General features: G+C 39.1%; 1 protein-coding gene and 1 long non-coding RNA gene across 5 annotated transcripts in view; both read left to right on the top strand.

The window, feature by feature from the left end:
* The window catches only part of GABRG3 (gamma-aminobutyric acid type A receptor subunit gamma3), a 333,357-nt gene that overhangs the window by 72,632 nt on the left and 240,587 nt on the right, over nt 1–20,138 (top strand). The gene's annotated exons all lie outside the window — the stretch shown is intronic.
* LOC140001472 (uncharacterized) lies at nt 3,414–11,969 on the top strand. Its single transcript, XR_011806705.1, has 3 exons — nt 3,414–3,691; nt 5,677–5,762; nt 11,273–11,969. It is a non-coding gene; the product is annotated as an uncharacterized lncRNA (long non-coding RNA).

Genomic DNA, 20,138 nt, shown 5'->3' with positions numbered 1-20,138 from the left:
TCATACTCTGTGTTGCCTTTTAACTTCATGACAGTCTGTGCCAATCCTGGTTTCATGCTTGAAAGTAGGTCTCAGATTCATTTTATAGCTGAGGCCTTACCACTGTCGTATAAAGCAGAAGGATATTTTCAGGTACCCTTTTTGCTTGTGTAGCTGAAGACAATGACCTACATATGGAAAATTACATACGTTGTATCAAATTTCATCTAGTTTTCCTCCTGCACATTCTCCATTTTTTTAGTTTAAAATTAATTTAAAATTTAATTTTAAATTCTCATTCTGTCCTGTAACTGCTTAAAGCCACTCCCATGGCACCTGAAAATGTTATAATTCTTTTTAAAATAATTATTTCTTTTTGGTGGTGGCACCTATTTTTTGTATGGTTAATAAAACTATTTGATAATAGTTTTATATAATAACTGAGATTGATCCTCCCTGATACCTTGTCTTATGCAGCTTTTCTGTTTGGTTTTATTCATAATCTATAATGAAGTAGTTTTATATTACAGCATCATTTTACCATGCTCATATACATACATCATCATGCACCTTAGTAGAGGAAGTTTAGGTGTTCAAGGGAAAGTGGAATGGGGATCCAGGAAAGTCAGTCTCTTTCCTTCTCAATTAAAACCTTTGTATCACTGCTTTGTATCACTACCTGGGATATTTTTTACTATCAAAAATTTTTACAGAATTTAAAAAATAAATGTGTATTTGTTTTCAGACTTACTGAATCCATGTACTAAGAATATTTCAATACAATTTCTTTTTCTGTGAAAAGGATTTTCAATAGGCTAATGCTACCACTTGGGTGGAATAGTCACTACAGTTTGGGCAAAGAGATTAGAATGCCTAACTCAACCCATTAACTGTTGCTAATGAACATGGCTGTTAGAGTTCTCCCTATGGGTGAATGTATAACATGCCACTTACATAACTCTCCGAACTGTGCTCAATTAACTACTATTCATATCATTGTAGTGCGCCTATTGCCAAAAAGTCTGAGCTGCTTCCAGGAAAGTGACAGCAATATGATCTACCATATGACACTTTTTTTTTTCTTTTTTTTTTTTTCTGCACAAGGAGAAACTTGCATGAGAGAGTCTTCTTAGGAAAAAAAAAATGTATGGTATGCTAAGTAAAAGAACTTTGAAGTCCTCAGCAAAGACTGCTAGTGCAGTCTAATGCAGTAACTACCCAACTCATCTTGATTTAATTCTGCATAACGTGTCAGGGTAACATTGAGTATTCATTTATTAAAAATATGGTGTTTGGCATGAACAGAGATAGACATAGAACCTTGTCCCCCTGTACTCGGCTCTGGTGAGGCCGCACCTCAAGTACTGTGTTCAGTTTTGGGCCCCTCGCTACAAGAAGGACATCGAGGTGCTTGAGCGGGTCCAGAGAAGGGCGATGAAGCTGGTGAGGGGCCTGGAGAACAAGTCCTATGAGGAGCGGCTGAGGGAACTGGGCTTGTTCAGCCTGGAGAAAAGGAGGCTCAGGGGTGACCTTATTGCTCTCTACAGGTACCTTAAAGGAGGCTGTAGTGAGGTGGGGGTTGGCCTGTTCTCCCACGTGCCTGGTGACAGGACGAGGGGGAATGGGCTTAATTTGCGCCAGGGGAGTTTTAGGTTGGATGTTAGGAAGAACTTCTTTACTGAAAGGGTTGTGAGGCACTGGAACAGGCTGCCCAGGGAGGTGGTGGAGTCACCATCCCTGGAAGTCTTCAAAAGACGTTTAGATGTAGAGCTTAGGGATATGGTTTACTGGGGACTGTTAGTGTTAGGTCAGAGGTTGTACTCGATGATCTTGAGGTCTCTTCCAACCTAGAAATTCTGTAATTCTGTAATTGAATTTAACAAAACAAGTTTCCTGTTTACTTAAGCTGAATTTCATATGTGCTTCTCAGGCACAATAACTAGAATCAGTCTTGTAGAATATTCTCAGCAAGAAAACATGTTGCCAAGCTAGCCCCAAGACATTTCCAATGCTCAGATTCTTTTACATGTAATACATCTGTCTCCTGCAGCCATACAATCTGTTTAGTTGATCTGTCAACGTGCTTCTTCAGTTGGTCTAACTACTTATTTTTATGCAAAGTTTCCAATTCTAGCTGCTCTCTGTTGATAGAGGGAAGTAATACATGAGATTTGCTTTCCATTAACAGTTTACAAATGACAATCAGCCTTCCAATAACACCTTGTGATAAACCAATTAAGTTAAAACTTACAAACACAGATATAACAAATGATTTTTTATGATGTTTTTAAGACAGATTTTTTACCCAGGATAGTTCTTCTCTCTCCCATTTGCTAGGAAACAGACTGAACTGCAAGCTCACCATAATCTATTTTTGAAGTCCTTGTTTAGTGTTTAGGGTACTGTGTCCAAGTGAGGCAGTGGGATTTTAATATAAATAAATAAATAAAACTAGCCCTCCTCCTCCCAGTACCCTGCCAAACTATGACCTTGTATTTAAAAATGGAAATACAGTCATGACATCTCTGTTGACCTCGCATCTGTTAAAAAGAAATATTCAGTAGCTTATTGAACTCTTTCACCACCACTGGTGCCAGAGAAAAAGTTCTCAATGTCCCCTCGGCTTGTAGTATGTTCCTAAACATAGAAGAGAGTTTTTAGTATTTTTTCTTTTGGTTTGGGGATATCAGATCAGTAGATGACAATGATGGTCTTCTGCTGGCATTGCTGAATATCTGTCTGTAAATCATAAAGTTATATAATCACAGAATGGGTTGGGTTGAAAGGAACTTTTAAGACCATCTAGTTCCACCAACCCTACCATGGACAGGAACACCTCCTAGTAGACCAGGTTGCTCAAAACCTCATCTAACCAGGCCTTGAACACTTCCAGGGATGGGATATCCACAGCTTCTCTGAGTACCTGGGCCTCACCACCCTCTGAGTTTCTTCCCTATACCTAATCTAAATCTGCCCTCTTTTAGTTTTAAACCATTCTTCCTTGTCCTGTCACTACAGTCCCTATTAAAAAATCTCTATCCATCACTGAGACGTGCATAAAGTTATCACACCATGCAACTCAAATTAGGGTGTGTTTATTTCGAGCATGTTCTAGTTAAAGCAAGGTCATTGCTTGTATGAACACATTTTGGTTTATGACTGATACAAACTAGAATGGGAGTGTGAAAGTCAGCTTAAGCCTGCTCCTATATTCTATCAGTATAAACTGTTCTTAAACTGAAGCAGGCCTGTTCTTTTTTTATCACTTATCCATCATTTCAAGGAAGCTTACTTGAACTGCTTGTGGGGTTGCTATGTTCTGTAGTGCTGGGGACACATCTTTGCTGGAGATTTTTCCACATCTCGGTGACAGTGAGAAGACAACATAAGACAAGGCATGCTGTTCCTGTGCCACTTCGGTAATGAGGGGATTCTGCCTGGAGGAGTTGGTGTAAACGGTCATGTTTACTGAATGGGGTCAGAATCTATAGACAGCTAAGAGTTTTGTATCTGCAGGAAAGCTGAGGGTGGCTTGGAGAATAACTTTGTGCTACATTTATGAAATAAAGCCTTCGCAGTGAGTCTGAATCAGCAAAGTGTACATATAGCAGCCTCCTGTTTCTTGTTGCTGTCTGTTCACACTTGTTGCATTCTTGCCTGTAGAGTCCTGGAGCCGTGGGTGACAGCAGTCATCTCCCTCTGTGCTGGCTGGGTAAGGCAAGAAGAGAGCTCACTCGTTGGGCAGGTACCCCTCACACAGATGATGAGGACGATCACAATTTAGGAGTTAGTTCCCAGCAGCTGGATTTAAAGTCAGATTAGAAATCTAAAGCTCCTTTTGTAAAATCCTGGAGTCACTGTCGTTTTTCCCCACAGGGAAGCGGGCATGGCTGTGTGTGGCTGTGCATTCCTAGGCAAAGGATAAAAAATACTTTCAAAACCCCTACCGCAAGTGATTTTTCTTGTTCTCCCCATTACAGTTCTCTTCATAATGTGCTGCCTATGCCCTTGCTTTCAACTAATAATCCACGCTTGCTGACAGAGGTTAAATGTGATTGTTGAAAGAAATAGGTTAAAAAGAGTGGCAGCCAGTAAGGTCCATACTGATGTAATAAAAGCAATTACACTTTAAGAGATTAGAGGCACTGAAATGGCAGCTGAAGCAGTTCCAGACTCTGGGTCTGAGTAGGAAGTTCAAATGCCCTGGTTTTGTTTTAGATTTTATGGAGTTTTTCAGAGGAGTGAATTATAAATGGTTTCTACTGGGGTGCAATTAGAATTAACCAGTCAAATAAATTGGAAGTAATGGCATAAGTACAAAGCTGACAAATGTTGTTACTGAATGGTCAGGCAGGAGATGAACAGTGGTTTACCATATCTGAGGAAATAAAAGCTACCGCAAATTAAGAGCTGAATTGAAGTAACAAATTTTACTGAGGCTTGTAGTTTCAAATGGGCTGTGCTTCCAGACTGTGTATGTAAGTCAGTGGGGAAGTACAAATGGTTTTAGGTTTTTAGGTTTTATGCACATTGTTTCATGGTAAATTGTAATTGACCTGGGGCTAAATTTTAAAAGTCCTTGAGTTCAGAAAGTAGAGGAGCACCAAAGTGAGTAAATGAACTACTGTAAATCAGATTTATAATTCTTTTCAGTAGATTTACAGTTCCTAGGACGAAAGCAAGTAATTGACCATGTCAGTAGATTTACAGTTCCTAGTGTTTCATTGACAGTTAGGAAACACACAACTTCTGAAAAATCTTAGTAGGAATCTGCATCCCTTTTTCAAATTCTAACCTATAGCAATAGAGTGGCATTGGATCAGGACTACTCTTGTGATCACATTGAATTCACTGTGTGCAGTACCAAAACCACCCTGTGTGTACATAATGGCAAATCTCAAGGCTTTAGAAAAAGCTATGAATATGATAATAGCACTGAAGAAGAGCACCAGACTGTGAATTTCCGCATTAGTTGTAGCTTGGACAATATTCACAGTGCTTGGAACAGAAGAAGAGAGAAGCCGTGAGACAGCATGTCTTGACTCAGCTGCTTACCAGAGTGCTATACATAAGTGAAACTATGCCACTTGGTGCTGTGCAGACAATTCCAAACCCGGTTTGCAAGCTTGGCATCACCCCAACACGAGTTCTTTCCATTCGCACACTCTGCTTTTGCAGACACAAGAGGCTTTCAGCAGTGAAATTGCCAAGTAGTTAAAAAGATTAGTGTAAAGTGAATCCAGCAAACCATCAAAAGCTAGGATCTTCACGCTTCCCTCCACTGCTGGACTTGACAAGCTCTGTCTCCAGCGTCCTGCAGTCCTTGCTGTGGAACATCTTGTTTCAAACATTGCAGGCTGTTGAACAAACATCAGATCTTTGTATGCAAGGCAGAAGAGGGTGCTGTCAGAATTTACTTCTGTTGTAGTTTGCATGTAAATACTGATAATGTGAACTTTATCTCCTTAATCTAGCTGAAATAAGGTTTACATTTCCATTTTATCACTGTCTTTATTTGATTTTTTTTTCCATGTCTCCTCCTAATCTTGTAATTTTTGCACAGGCTTAAATGCAATTTTTTGTTTGTTTGTTTGTTTTACTTGCACTTCTATTCCCTGTAAGCATTTCTAACCAATTAGTCACCCAGAATATAGCTGTTGGGTGGAACAAGAAAATATTCTCCAATTTGCCTCCTAGTGAGAAAGAGAAGCAGAGGCACCTTGCAGGGACAGTACCTCATCAGAAGTGTGACTGGCATCACCACCATGACAGGACAAGTAAAAGTGAGTTCATAGTTTCAAGGATCATTACTAGGTGGGTTTTACTGAAAAATGGCATATATAACACCAATGCTTTTTGGAAAACTCAACTTCAATTAAGTCCCAATAGAAATAGTCATGTGTAATCTTTATTAAAGAATCTTTTTTTTTTTTTCCCCACAATTTTCCACAGTAAGTATAATTCAAAGCAGAGATAACTTTTTGTTTGTTTGTTTGTTTGTTAAGTTGATTTATAGGCCAAGAACTGTAGCAGAACAGAAAGCTGATGTTATTTTATTATTTTTTTTCCTGATGCACATTGTTGAAATATATCACAGGTCAGATTTCTACAGGAAAAATGCAAACATTAAAAAACAGGCAATATTCTAGGTGATATTCTCATGCAATGCCCGCTCCTGCAGAGATATAGTGATATTGAAAAAAAAAGCAAGTTTTTCCTGGAATAGTATTAGTTTGCAGGGAGCTATTATAAACTTTTTTTTTCTACTGATGGGTAGATCAGTAGAAAACCAGTATATCAACCAGTCCTCTATATGGCTTTTAGGATTGCTAAGAATATTTTGTTAGCTTCTTTTAGCCCAGACATTTTTTTTTCCCTCATTGTACACTAGGCCTTACACATGAAAGCTCAGGGTATTCCTATGGAACAGAGACCAGTGCAAAGGTACTCAGAATTGTGTCACTGTATGTTTGTACTTCAGGGTGGTACAGTGAAATATCCAGTCCTCTCCAGAGTTATTTCCCTTGATTCCATGACTTCAGGAAGAATAGCCACATTGAACTAAAATTAGATCTATGCTTAAACACATACAGAATTGAAACTTACTGCTAATGTTCTATACAGGTTAATGCGTCCCAGTGAAATACTGACTCTTTTCAAATGCATTCACTCAGCTCAGTAGGAGTATCTACACCTTTATCTTTGGCAGTCCATTTTTAGAATTACTTTATCTAGCTGTAGATTTTTATAATATGCTCATTGCTAGAGAATATGTGCTGATTAGAAATCTGTAATACTGCTTCTGGGCTCTGTTCTAATACAGGCTGTAAATTTCACTGAGCCAAATGCATCCTGAAGCTTTTAAGTAGCAGTCAGATAGTTTTGGCAATGCCACTTGTTCATAAGAGACAGGGGGCCAAGATGCAGAATTCATATGGTGATATTAAAGTCCACAAACTGTGTACGTGCTCACAGGGGGGAGAAGTCATGGTAGGATTACCTCTAAGTTCCCATATGTATCCACTGCAATAGCAGCAGTGGTTTTGATTGTAGAGTTTTCTATTTCTTTTGTCATTCAAATTCCTGTTCAGTTCTGATTTCTGATTCCTGAAGAGAACTTTCATAGTCTGGAAAGATGCTCTTACTGCCCTTCTCCCAGATTTCTACTGAAGTAAAGTTAATATTTAATTTAATTTTCAGGATCTTTCTTGAGTGTGCGAATGTGTACACATTCAAAAAGGGCAAGAGAGGGGATCGTAGTTCATTCAAAGGCAGAGCTGCTCACTCACGCTCCCCAGGTGGGATGAGGGAGAGAATCGGAAAGGTAAAAGTATGAGAACTCATGGGATGAGTTAAGGACAGATCACTAGGTAAAGCAAAAGCCGCATGTGCAAATAAGGAATACCTTTGCAACTTCCCATCGACACACAAGTTTTCCATTCCTAGGAAAAGAGGGCTCATCACACATGATGGTTGTTTGGGGAGACAAACACCACCTCTCTGAATGTCCCCACTTTCCTCCTTCTTTCCCCCAGCTTTTATTGCTGAGCATGACACCACACGGTATGGGATATCCCTTTGGTCAGCCTGGGCTGTCTGTCCTGACTGTGCCCCTCCCAGCGCCTGGTGCACCCCCTGGTGGAGCGTGCTGGCTGGCAGGATAGCACAAGAAGAGATCTCTGTGGGTTGTCTTGTCCAACCCCCTCGCTCAAGCAAGGCAACCTGCAGCAGGTTGCACAGGACCATCTCCAGGCGGCTTTTGGAGATCTTCAAGGAGAGAGACTCCACAACCTCTCTGGGTGCCAGTCCTCAGTTTCCTGATGTTCAGACAGATCCTTCTATGTTTTAGTTTGTGCCCACTGCCTCTTTTCCTGTCACTGGGCACCACTGAAGAGCCTGCCTTCATCTTTCTACTCTACCTTCATGTAGTTATATACATTGACAAGATCCCCCCCGAGCCTTCTCTGGGTTGAACAGTCTCATCTCTCTCAGCCTTCAGTCATGAGAGGTTCTCTAGTCCTTTAAACACCTTCATGTCCCTTCATTAGACTTTCCAGTATGTCCATGCCTCTCTTGTTCTGAGGAGCCCAGAACTGGACACAGTACCCCAGATGTGGCCTCACCAGGGCTGAGTAGAGGGGAAGGATCACTTCCTTTGACCTGCTGACAACTCTTTGCCTAATGCAGCCCAGGATACCATTAGCTGTCTTTGCGGCAACAATTGTTGGCACAAAGACACATTGTTGGCTTACTGTTGGTACAGCCAAGGTACTTTTCTATCATGCTGCTTTCCTGATGGGTAGCCTCCAGCCTGTACTGGTGCTTGGGGTTATTCCTCCCCAGGTGCAGCCTGTTTCTCTTCACAGTTTCGGGCCATCTGCACAATTACTGAGGGTATACACCTCTATTCCCATCATCCAGATCATTAATGAAGATGTTGAATGGGATTGGATCCATTATTGGCTTCTGGCATACTCTGCTAGTTACTGGCCTCCAAGCAGACCTTGTGCCACTGCTCACCACCATCTGGTCCCAGTCATACACCCAGTTTTTAATCCACTTTACTGTCTGCCCATCCAAGCCATACTTCATCAGCTTTCCTATGAGGATTTTATGGGAGACAGTATTACTGAAGTCCTAGTAGACAGTATCCACTGCTCTACACTCATTTACCAAACCAGTCATTTTGTTATATAAGCTTATCAGATTGGTCAAGCATGACTTCCCCTCTGTGTATCCATGCTGACTGCTCCTAGTCACCTTTGTGTCCTTCACATGCCTGGAAATGGTTTCCAGTATTATATGCTCTATCACCTTTCCAGGGAGTGAGGTGAGGCTGATTAGTCTGTAGTTCCTCAAGCCCCTCTCTTGCCTTTTTTGAAGACAGTGACATTTGTTTTTCTGCATTTCTCAGACAGCTCTCCCAATTTCCATGATTTTTCAAAGATTTTCAAGAATGGCCTCACAGTGACATCAGCCAACTACTTCAGCAATGTGGCTGCATCCCACCAGGGCCCATGCAGTTATATATGTCCAGTTTTCTTAAGTATTCTTCAAACTTAGATCTGAGTCAGAGAATCATAGAACAGCTTGGGTTGGAAGGGATCTTAAAGATCATCTAGTTCCAACCCCCCTGCCATGGGCAGGGATACCACCCACTAGATCAGGTTGCCCAGGGCCTTGTCCAACCTGGCCTTGAACAGCTCCATGGATGGAGCATCCACAGCTTCTCTGGGCAACCTGTTCCAGTGCCTAACCACCCCCAGAGTGAAGAATTTCCTCCTAACATCTAAATCTCCCACTCTTTTAATTTAAAACCACTCACCTTTGTCCTGTTATTGTCTGCCTGAGCAAAAAGTTGCTCTGCATCTTTTTTATAAGTCCACTTTAAGTATTAAAAACTGCAATGAGGTCACCCTGGAGCCTTCTCTTCTTTAGGCTCGACATCCCCAGCTCTCTCAGCCTTTCTTCTTAGGAGAGGTGCTTCAGCCCTCTGATCAACTTTGTAGCCCACCTCTGAACATCCTTCTTGTGCTAGGGGCTCCTGACTGGACTCCAAGTGGACTCCAAGTGGAGCCTCACAAGGGCAGAGTAGAGGAGGACAGTCATCTCCCTTAACCTGCAGGCCACTCTTCTTTAGATGCTGTTGGCCTTCTAAGCTGCAAGTGCACACTACAATATCAGACTAATCATTTTGGTGGCACATTGTAGAATCAGCATTATAAAGGTTGGAAAAAACCCTCAAGATCATCTGGTTATGTCAGTTGACAAGTTACTTCTTAAAAAACTTTTATTTAGTCCAACTTTTAACCTAGTACTGACAAGTCCACCACTAAGCCATGCTACTAAGTTGTACATCTACACATTTCTTGAAGACCTTTGGGGGCGGTGACTCAACCACTTCCCTGAGCAGCCTATTCCAATGTCACACAGCCCTTTCAGTACATAAATTTCTCCTAACATCCAACATAAACCTCCCCTGCTGCAACTTGAGGCCATTTCCCCTCATCTTATCACTTGTTGTTTGGGAGAAGAACCCTATCCACACCTCTCTACAACCTCCTTTAAGGTAATTGCAAAGTACAATAAGGTCTCTCCTGAGCCTCCTTTTCTCCAAGCTAAACAACTCCAGCTCCCTCAGCCACTCCTCGTAAGACTTGCTCTCTAATGACTGAGTTCTAGTAATAAAATTGAAAAGCTCTTAAGAAGAGAGCATTATATTCAGGAAAAAAAAAATGTAGAGCCATAGAATAATAGCATTTGTCATTGCTGAATTGTGTGAGGTTACTGTTGGTTTCAATCTGCCCAGGTCCCTTTGGATGGTCCCTTCTCTTGAAGGTATCAACTGTTCCGCTCACTTTGATTACACCTGCAAATTTAATGAAACTGAACCTTGTCACCTGTCCAAGATCCTTAACAGAGATGTTAAACAGGTCCTAGGATAGACTTCTGTGGTACTCCAGTTGTTACTCATCTCCAGGTAGAGTATGACTCATTGACGACTACCTTCTGAGCCTAATCATCCAACCTTTTTTTTATTTGTATAGTTGCTCACTCACTCAGATCATATCATTTTAACTTGGATACAAGAATCTTGTGGGAAACAGTGGTGAAATCCTTGCTGAAGGATTACATCCATAACTCATCCTTCACCCACATGTCCAGTCATTTCATCATAAAAGGAAAGCAGGTTTGTTGGGCATGATATATCCTTGGTAGATCCATGTTCACTGTTCCCAGTCACCTTCTCCTTCTTGTACCCAGAAATGTACTCCAAGAGGACTTGCTCTGTGATTTCCCTGAGAACCAAAGTGAGCATGATGGGCATATGGTTCCCTGAACTGACCCTCCAGCCTTTTTTTTAAAAAATGGATGACAATATTTGCCTTTTCCCAGTTGTCACATCTCCCTCTGTATTTCTTATATGTTGAAGCTACAGTTTGGGACTGTCATACAAATGAAAGAAGCAATCTTTCTGTTTCCAGCAACTTATCCACAGGTCTCCATCTGGGCCTTCTGTGTATTTATAGAACTGCTATTAACATGGAATTTTGCCAGAACAACAAAGATTTAATACTTTCATTTTGATCAATAATATTACGCGGAGAGGGTCATGTAGCCTCTGTTCTTTCTCTCTCTCTTTTTTTTTTTTTTTTTTTTTTCCTCTGCCAAATCCATTTGTATCTTTTCCTTAAAACAAATCAGGATGGTACTTTGAAGTGCTCCATTTTAATATAGGGTTCTGAGTGTGCCTCAGAAACAAATGAAACAAATTCTTCCTTTTATTATGCAGACTAGATGTCTTTGGCTGAAATACAGCAGAAGAAGAGGACTTGGGCCTAAAGAAATGAGAAGCTTGCATTAAGCAAGCAATGTGTGTCTGGTGTACTTCTTCATCAGAGACTTCTGGATCCCACACCTTCTTTTGGTTGCCCTGTGCCATGGATGCCTTGTTAAATAAAGGCTGGAGAGGAACTAAACATAAATGCAGATCTCACCTTGGCCAACCATCTGTTGCTTCCTTAAGAACAATATTACATTTCAGATTAAAAATACTTCATAGAAAACCTGTATTTTATAAAACATATACCGATGAAGTGCTAAGAGGAGGCTACAGTTCTTAGGTGGTTTTCTTGAAGAAGCAATGTCTCTACTTGCATTCATTCTACCACAGGATAACTTCCAAACCTACTTGCTTATACCAAATTAATACAAGAGTAATTGTTTTAAAGATTTACTCTCTCTTACTGATTCCATAAAAAATAATGTGGTATGGAGAGGAGAGTCACTGTAATAGTGTCCCAGTAAGACACGAACTTAGCTATATTATTAAACACTAAGGGGTCCATAATGAAAATCATCAACAACTTTGTAAAATGATAATCTGACTCCATAATCCAACTGCTGCGCATGTGGCTGTATAGAAAAACAGTCTTCATTAGTTACTGCTGAATATGGAACTCTTTGTTTGAAATAAGCTTCATGGGGTGATTATTTCCTTTAGTAAAAGCCGTGAAAGTCTTTCAATACTGCTCAACACCCTTTAAATTAGTTGTATACAAACATTCTTGTAAATGATTTGCCCCCAAGAAGGCATCTGAAAAGCAAAAATCTCAACTTCTTTAGTGTATTCATGGGGACATTAATGATGGCAGCATCTAAGCTACCTCTTCTGAAAAGCCTTTGATTTTTCCCATCTTCTCATAGTCATAGAAGTTAATTTAACTAATTAGGGAGCAAAACTATTGTGATGCAGGTGATTATACCCCACAGATAGCCAGTAAGCATTATCCTCTTGATTAAAGCTTCCAATGCCTTCTCTTGGTGCAGAAGCAGGCTTGAAGTCAATATTTTAGGAAGACCAGATGTAGAAATCTGAATATTTGGCAAACATCTTCAAATAAAGAAAACAATCAGAATAAAGCTCTTCTCAGAGAGAGAGAAAAAAAAAAGGCTAAACTAATTGAATAATTAGATTACAATAACACATGAGAAATGGTAGATGAAGGTTGTTCTGCAATTATTTTGATCATCAGGAATTCTGAAAGTAAGAACTTGTAGTAATCATTCATAAACTAGTTGTTACCACTTGAGTACACAGATATGGACTTGGTAAAAAATACAAAAGACCTAAATTCTTCTAAATTCCATTAGACGATTTGGTTAGCCTAAGAATTGGACTAGTAAATTAGAAACTTGGAAAACATTTTTCCTCTTTTTCAGCATCATACATGCAGATCAATGATTAAGCTTATAGGGGAACATTATAAAATGTGTTTTATTGTCTCTCAATTTTAGAAGCTGCAGGGAGTCACTATGATGCTATGACATCATGAAAGACATCTGAAACAACACAGTTGTCAATTCAGACAGAAAAGAAGAAGGTTGTCATTTAGGGGTTGGTTTTCATACTTGCCTAGAAACTTTGGTTGCACTTCCAGAAAGGGAGACTTGGGTTATTAGAAAGAACTTGCTATACTTCAAAGTGCAATGAAATTCTGAAAGAAACTCTCTGGAACGGTAGTGGGATACTTATAACCAGCAGTTTGGAAGACTAGACCAGAATCTGACTGCATGACAGTGGGCATGCATGATCAAAATGTCTGTGCTGGGAGAGGAACTGGTCAGTGTCTTGAGGTCCTTTTCTAAGATTATCCATTTCCCATTCCTCACCTGTGTCATATATGTGTTATGCCATATATGTAACAACCAAACACATCAATGTTTATCCTGTGAAGCACTGGCATAGCACATTCCCTGAATCAGTGACAGTGATCAGTACTAAGCTCTTGCTACTACCACTCGCCAGGGCAGGTAAATGGAGGCTCCCCAGTCTCAAGCTTCAGTGTCTTGACACAGAATAAGACAAACTGAAGGAAGAAAGAAGGATTTTGTCTTCCCTCAGTCAGCTCTGCTGTTCCAGAGAAGATTTTTCCATTCTTAGGTAAATCTGATCAGAAGAAGGACCCAGACTGAGAAATCCCTCTGAAAATATTCTTGTGAAAGCACTCTGGACTTGTTTTAGGAAGTACAGTAAATTGGGAGATTTATGAGAATCAGCGATTAATATGATGCAGGACATGGTACTATTTTTGTTCTGCCTTTGCATCTGATTTTCCACTAGGAGCAAGGGAGATGTTGACAGGAGTAAGTGAAGGGAAAAAAAAGCAAACTGGAAGACAGCCAAGGCTTTCTTTAGTTTCTAGTGAAACACCTACCGACTGCTACTCTTTCTGTGCCAACAGTATAAATATTGTCAGCACAGATGTGATTCTAGGAAGTTATACCATAATCACAGAATGGTTTGGGTTGGAAGGGACACTAAAGATCACCTAGTTCCAACCCCCCTGCCGTGGGTATGGACACTTTTCATTAGACAAGGTTGCTCAAAGCACAATCCAACCTGTCCTTAAACACTTGCAGGGATGAGCCATCAACAATAAGAACATTTTTTGGCTGTCCAATGCTCTTGATTAGGGAGATTACTACATTATAGTAATATTAGTGTGTGTACTGGGTCTGGCTGGAATGTTAACTTTCCCGGCAGCAGCCCATACAGTGCCGTACTCTGTACTTGTAGCTGGAACAGCAGCGTTACCACACCAGTGTTGTGTCTACTGCTGAGCAGCAGTGGCACAGCATCGGGCCTCTCTCTAACCCTCCTAGGGGGTGGGCAAAAAGTGAGGAGAGAAACATCACTAGGGCAGCTGACCTAAACCAACCAAAGGGATATTCCATACCATGTGATGTCACACTCAGCAATAAAAGGTGGAAACAGGAAGAAGAGGGGAGGGGTGGGCTCTCGTTGGGAAAACGTCGGTCCTCCTCCCGAATACCGGCTACATGCGTTGAGGCCCTGCTTCAAGGACGTGGTCAATCATTGCTCATTTGTGGGAAGTAGAGAGTAATTTCTTTCCTCTGCACTTCCACATAGCCTTCGTTTATTTTATTTGTTTGTTTTCCTCCCTTCTTTTTATTTTCCCTTTCCCCCTCCCTTTTCCCCTTTCCCTTTTTATTTCCCTTTAGTTAAATTGTTTAGTTCATAATAATCTTTATTTAATTATTATTATTATTTCCCTTTAATTAAATTATCCTTATCTCAACCCATGAGTTGTTCTTTGCTTTACTTCTCCCCCTCCTCATCTAAAAAGAGGGGGAGTGAGAGAGCAGTTGTGGGGTTTAGCTGCCCAGCATGGTAAAACCACCACACTGTGTTATATAGTCTAGGTCTGTATTGTGCAAACACCTCTGTGCTCGCTGTGGTCATTTATATTATTGTTGAAACCAGTTAGCTTCAGGAACAGAACAAGGGCTGAACTGCAAAAACAAAGAAGACTAGCCATGGAAGACTTACTTAATGCATGGCACCATGGACTGATAATTTTTATGAAAAGCACTAATTTGTATTTCTATAGATTTTATTAAAAAAATGTGAGTATATATCCAATGTTCTGGTAAAGATCACTATTTAAGAAATGTCGGTGGTTTTCAGTTTCCAAAATGCGGGTTATACCCAGAGGTATTCCATGATTACTTTCTCATTTTTTCTGCAGACCAGTCTGAAGTGTAGGCTGCAGCCATTCCTTTTGATCCCAAAAGCTTAGGAATTCATCCACCAGTTATCATGAATGTCCTCAAAATACTTTTTATTAAAAGAGCACTTAGTTATAAACTATCTGGTGTTATTTAAAAGTATAAAATCTTTGAACTAGCCAGATAAAAAGTTGCCTTCAAAGATGGATGTATGAAAACTACTGTCACTTCTTGTGTTGAATCACAGAACTGTAGGGGTTGGAAAGGACCTCAAGAGATTGTCAGGTCCAACTCCCCTGCCAAAGCAGGTTCCCTAGAGCAGGTTGCCAGGATGTATTAGATATTTTTTTCACTTTATTTTTGGTGAAATACAAGCATGCTTTATCTTATATTTTGCTAGTGAAACAGAAAGAAACTATGTATGAAAATAGTGGAAGCTACAAAACCAAGCCACAATGACAATGCTGGGTGAACCAGGCGAAAAATCATGGAAGTGAGAGGAAGAGAATGACTTGTTATAACAAGCAGTACCACACAATCCAAAATGCTCCCCCGGTACATGTTTTGTATATACATGTATACATATCCCTTGCAGACTTCAAATTTGGAAAAAGCTAAACTTTGCATGGGCAGTATGGTGATTCTTTGTCCTTTCTGAGTTAAAAATTTAATCTATTTTTGGAGTTTTCCCTGAAAAACTGTAAATGTAGTTTGGGGGTTGTTTTAAAACACTTTTGGATCTCTGAACTGTCAGCTCACTTCTGTTTTTATGTAGTCCGTTAAACCTGAAAAAAGATTGTTCAGCTCTTATGGGAGACTGGAAATGCAAATAAAAGTCATGGAAATAAATAGTCTGAATTATAAGAGAAGTGTTTGAAAATTAGTTTGAAGTGAGGACATGTTTTTGTCTGTATCTTCTAAAGTGAGCAGTAGGAAAATGCCTCAACCTCTTGTAGACAATATAAAATCCATTGATGTGGAAAGCAGCAAAGGCAGAAAATTGAATGTGTCATAGATTGTAACAGACTGAAGTTCAAACAGCCTGTTTGGATAATAGACTGCCATAAATATATCTGTGACACGGAATGCATGACATCTGAAATTGTAGTGGATTTTCTTAGTTTGAGGAATACATATTCCAAAGATTGTTTCTGCTCTAGTGCTTTCTATTCCAGGAAGACTTAGATGGTAAATTCAAAATATATGTTCATTTCCATCACAACTTTGACCTAGAATATTTAGCATAGAATATTCAGATATTTTTTTACACTTTAGTCCTGTCATTTCTGTCTTTCTGTCCTTTTTCCTGTCCTTATTTTTAACTAGCCCCCTTCCCTTTCTATTCAGATTTTGTTTGTTTGTTTGTTTTAATTTAAATGCTTTGAACAGGTGAATTGGAGAAGAGGCCTTATATGGATGAATTAGAGCTATACCCATTAGTCTAAATGTCATAATATTCGGATCTAGACCTTTACATTTATTTTAGTTTACATTATTTATATTTTGTGTGAAAGCAATTATTCTTTTCCAAAACCAGCAAAAGATTGTCACTGACTTCATCAGCAATCTCTGCTATCACAAATGAGTCTTTCTGTACCAATGTGAATGAAAATAGGAACATTGCTACCTATATATCAATATCAATATCTAATCTTACATATCAAATTTTGTTTATATCTTTGCATTAGCTCTGAATTTCCAATATCATATTTAAAATGTGGGAACCATTACCATTACAAAATCGCAGGTAATGTCCCATTATTCTTTGTGCAAATAAACACTGGTTACATCAACATCTTTATCAATCCTAGAAGCCTGTCGGTTGCTTGTCCTCCATGACCCAACATTACTTTCAGAGTTACTGCTTCCTGGGATAATGTACAACCTCAGCATAAAATGCCTTATGATATGTATATGAATGTAGGGCTTTCTATTGGGCTGTTTGGAAATGTGTTTGAATTATGATACTTCTCGGTGTGTCATTCTTGCAGTCATGACTTAAAATTTTAACTCCAATCCCTAAATGTTAAGAATAGGTTATTGTAAATGAGAAGGTTAGACTTCTGTCATTCGTGTGATTTGATGGGAGATTATAGGAGGTTAGATCTGCAATTTTAATAAGCCAAATCAAGTGATTGTTAATGATTACATTAGAGTAATAAATCTGAGATGGCAAATTGTGCACTCTTTTAATTGTCTGTATTATGTATTTTCAGTCACAGTGAATTTCATACTTAGTGTTCTCCAGAGACTCAGATGGGGTAACAACAATTAAATATGTCACATGCAGCCTCCCAAAAGATACATTTGTGATCTGTAATGGTAAGGGTTGTTAGAAGTAAATAACACAGCAATCACGGGTGTTTTATTTTCATCCTTTATGTTTAAAGTGACAGCTATTAAATTAGTTGCTGGGTCTGTAAAGCGATGCTCTTTTTTTTTTTTCTTTTTTTTTTTTTTTTAATTTAAACTTAATTTGCCTCTTTACTACAAAAATTGATTTCATGTAACACAGATTTTAGTTTCATTAGATTCCCAGCTTAATTGTGTCTGGGAGAAGAGCAGGACCTGACTGCAGATTGCCATACTTGCAAATGTAGAGGGATATGTCTTCTTCATAAACTTTTTGCATTAGCTTGTCTTTTCACCAACATGTTCCTTGGAGAACTACCATATGAAAACACAGTTAGCAGACAATACTGTGAAATAAAAATACGTGAATACGTGTGAAATAAAAACACGTTTATTTTGCTAGTATAGTTCTTGCATTACTATAAAACATGGTGTTTGATTCTTCTTTGATTGTTTTTCTGTTGAATTATCAGATATAAAGTCCATTTATTGCCTGGTTTATTGGCATACTTTACTACATATCTAATAAAATGTGGTGGTAAGCAATACTTAGCTTGGATATTTAAATACTGCTAGAAGATATAAATACATTAAATTGATTGCTTTTTAAAGAATGATTGCTGGATTGCTGTTTTTGCAATTATGTAGATACACTTACCATCACCCACAAAAACCACACATGAATCAAGTCCTCTTTCAAAGAAGAAGAATTTTAACCCATGTCAATGAAAACTTCAAACAGAATAATGAAAATCATCACAAATTCTGGGACTGAGTTTCAGTGAGTTAAAATACATCAAGAAATAAAATGAGTTATAACTGAATTTAACTGAGATTGTGAATATGGTTTGCTTGGGCCTGGGGCTCTTCTGGAGATAAAATACTGGGCAGGAAGCCCTGGGACTGTCTACCTAGAAGTAGCCTGTCACTGCAAAAAAATGTTTTTCCTTGCATCACGGAGAGCTCAGCTGATGACAGCCTTGTGCAGAAAGACTAAGCTACCTGCTCTGCCCTTGAAATGATGCCTTTTGACCGATGCTATATTGCAGGGGGTCTACAAGCTTACCTCAAGTCACGAGGAACCACCAAGTTATAGCTATGGCTAAAGCTACCTTTCTCGCCTAGTGTTGCAAAATGGGCTTTTTGGTTTAGGCAGTGACAAATTAAAATGAGTTACTGAAGTGAATAGCAATTCATTTTACTTTGACTACCAACCCGCCATCAGCTAATAAAGACTTTGTCACAAATGATTTGGTTATAATGATTTCTTTTTGCATAACACCTGTCATCCAGAAGCATCCCAAAGTGCTCTATAGCCTAATTTACTGATTACTCAGAAATTGCTTCATTCACTACTAAAATGCAGTGTTTGATGAAAGGTAGCAACTGTGTGCTACAGCTCAAAATCTACTTGCCAGAGAGAGATGAGAAAAGAAAGTGTCTCTTTAGTAGGGCCCAGGGAGAACTATCAAGTCCAGGTGAATGAGAAGTTAGCTACAGCTGAGCTTGCAATGTGTGCCATACAATTTTGTAGATGAGGAGGGAGACATGGAAAGAAGTTTGTAGAGAGGCAAGATAAAACTAAGGGAAAATAAAGTTTTGCTTGCAGGGATGTTTGTGTTTTAGAATAGGCAGACAGGTCAGAAGCTCTGCTTTCTGAGAGGGTTTTCTCATGGAGGAAGACTGCCATGCAATATAGATTACTGCACATTTACCTTGCAATTGTCTGATAATTAGAAGATTCAAGGGTGAGAATTTTGCAACTTTTATTGAAGAAGAATGTAACAGAAATACTTAAATTCATGGATTTATTCTCAACAAATGAAGACTGGGAATTCAGATTTCTATTCATCAGACTATGAGATCCTCATCTCACTGGGGAATGATGGAAATGAAAACCCTCTATACAGTTAGGAAAAGTTTATAATTTCTTTATGAATTGCTGTTTTTGAGGGAGAACAGTGTATGCTTGAAAGAGGAAGGGACTATACACTGCAAGTTTCTTGACCAATTTCTAAATCAGACTTGTATTAAAAAGTGTAACTTGTAAATGATTTCTGCACAGAGAGAAATATGATCTTGTATAAAATATAGGAAGCTCAATGTGTGATACCTTTGATTAAAAGATGTTTTCACACACCTGTAAAATATTTTACAGATAAAGACAGGACACTAGAGTATAGTATAATGAGGACATCATTTAAGGTCCTGTGGTTCCATATCAGATATTTTAAACTGGGATTTTATTATTTGCTGTGTTGATACACATTTCAACAAATAGTTGCTCAACAAGATGTTTCAAAGCCATCCACTTACTAGATGTGAGTGTAATCCTTCCTTCCTTCCTTCCTTCCTTCCTTCCTTCCTTCCTTTGGTTGGACAAATCTTCCAGAATTATTTTTTTTTTTTTTTTTTTTTTTTTTTTACTGTCCTGATGGATGAAGAACCTTATTTTTTTCATTTCACATGGAATCACAGAATGGCTGAGTCAAGAAGGCACCTCAAAAGACACCTCAAGGATCATCTAATCCCACATACTGCTTGGGGCATGATCAGCTAGAACAGGTTGCACAGGACTGTGTCCAGGCAGGTTTTGAATATCTCCACATTGAGACTCCTCAAGCTTTCTGAGCAGCTTGTTCTGGTATTTGACCGGCTTTGCTATAAAGATGTGTTTTCTTTTCAGATGGAATTTCATCAGTAATCTCCATCACAAGGTGAACAAATATATTCTATAAGTGCAATATAGCTTTGAAAATGGGAGTAATTACTCC

This window comes from Anas platyrhynchos, chromosome 1 (assembly GCF_047663525.1).
Source record: "Anas platyrhynchos isolate ZD024472 breed Pekin duck chromosome 1, IASCAAS_PekinDuck_T2T, whole genome shotgun sequence".
NCBI lineage: Eukaryota > Metazoa > Chordata > Aves > Anseriformes > Anatidae > Anas > Anas platyrhynchos.
This window is presented reverse-complemented; position numbering and strand designations above follow the sequence as displayed.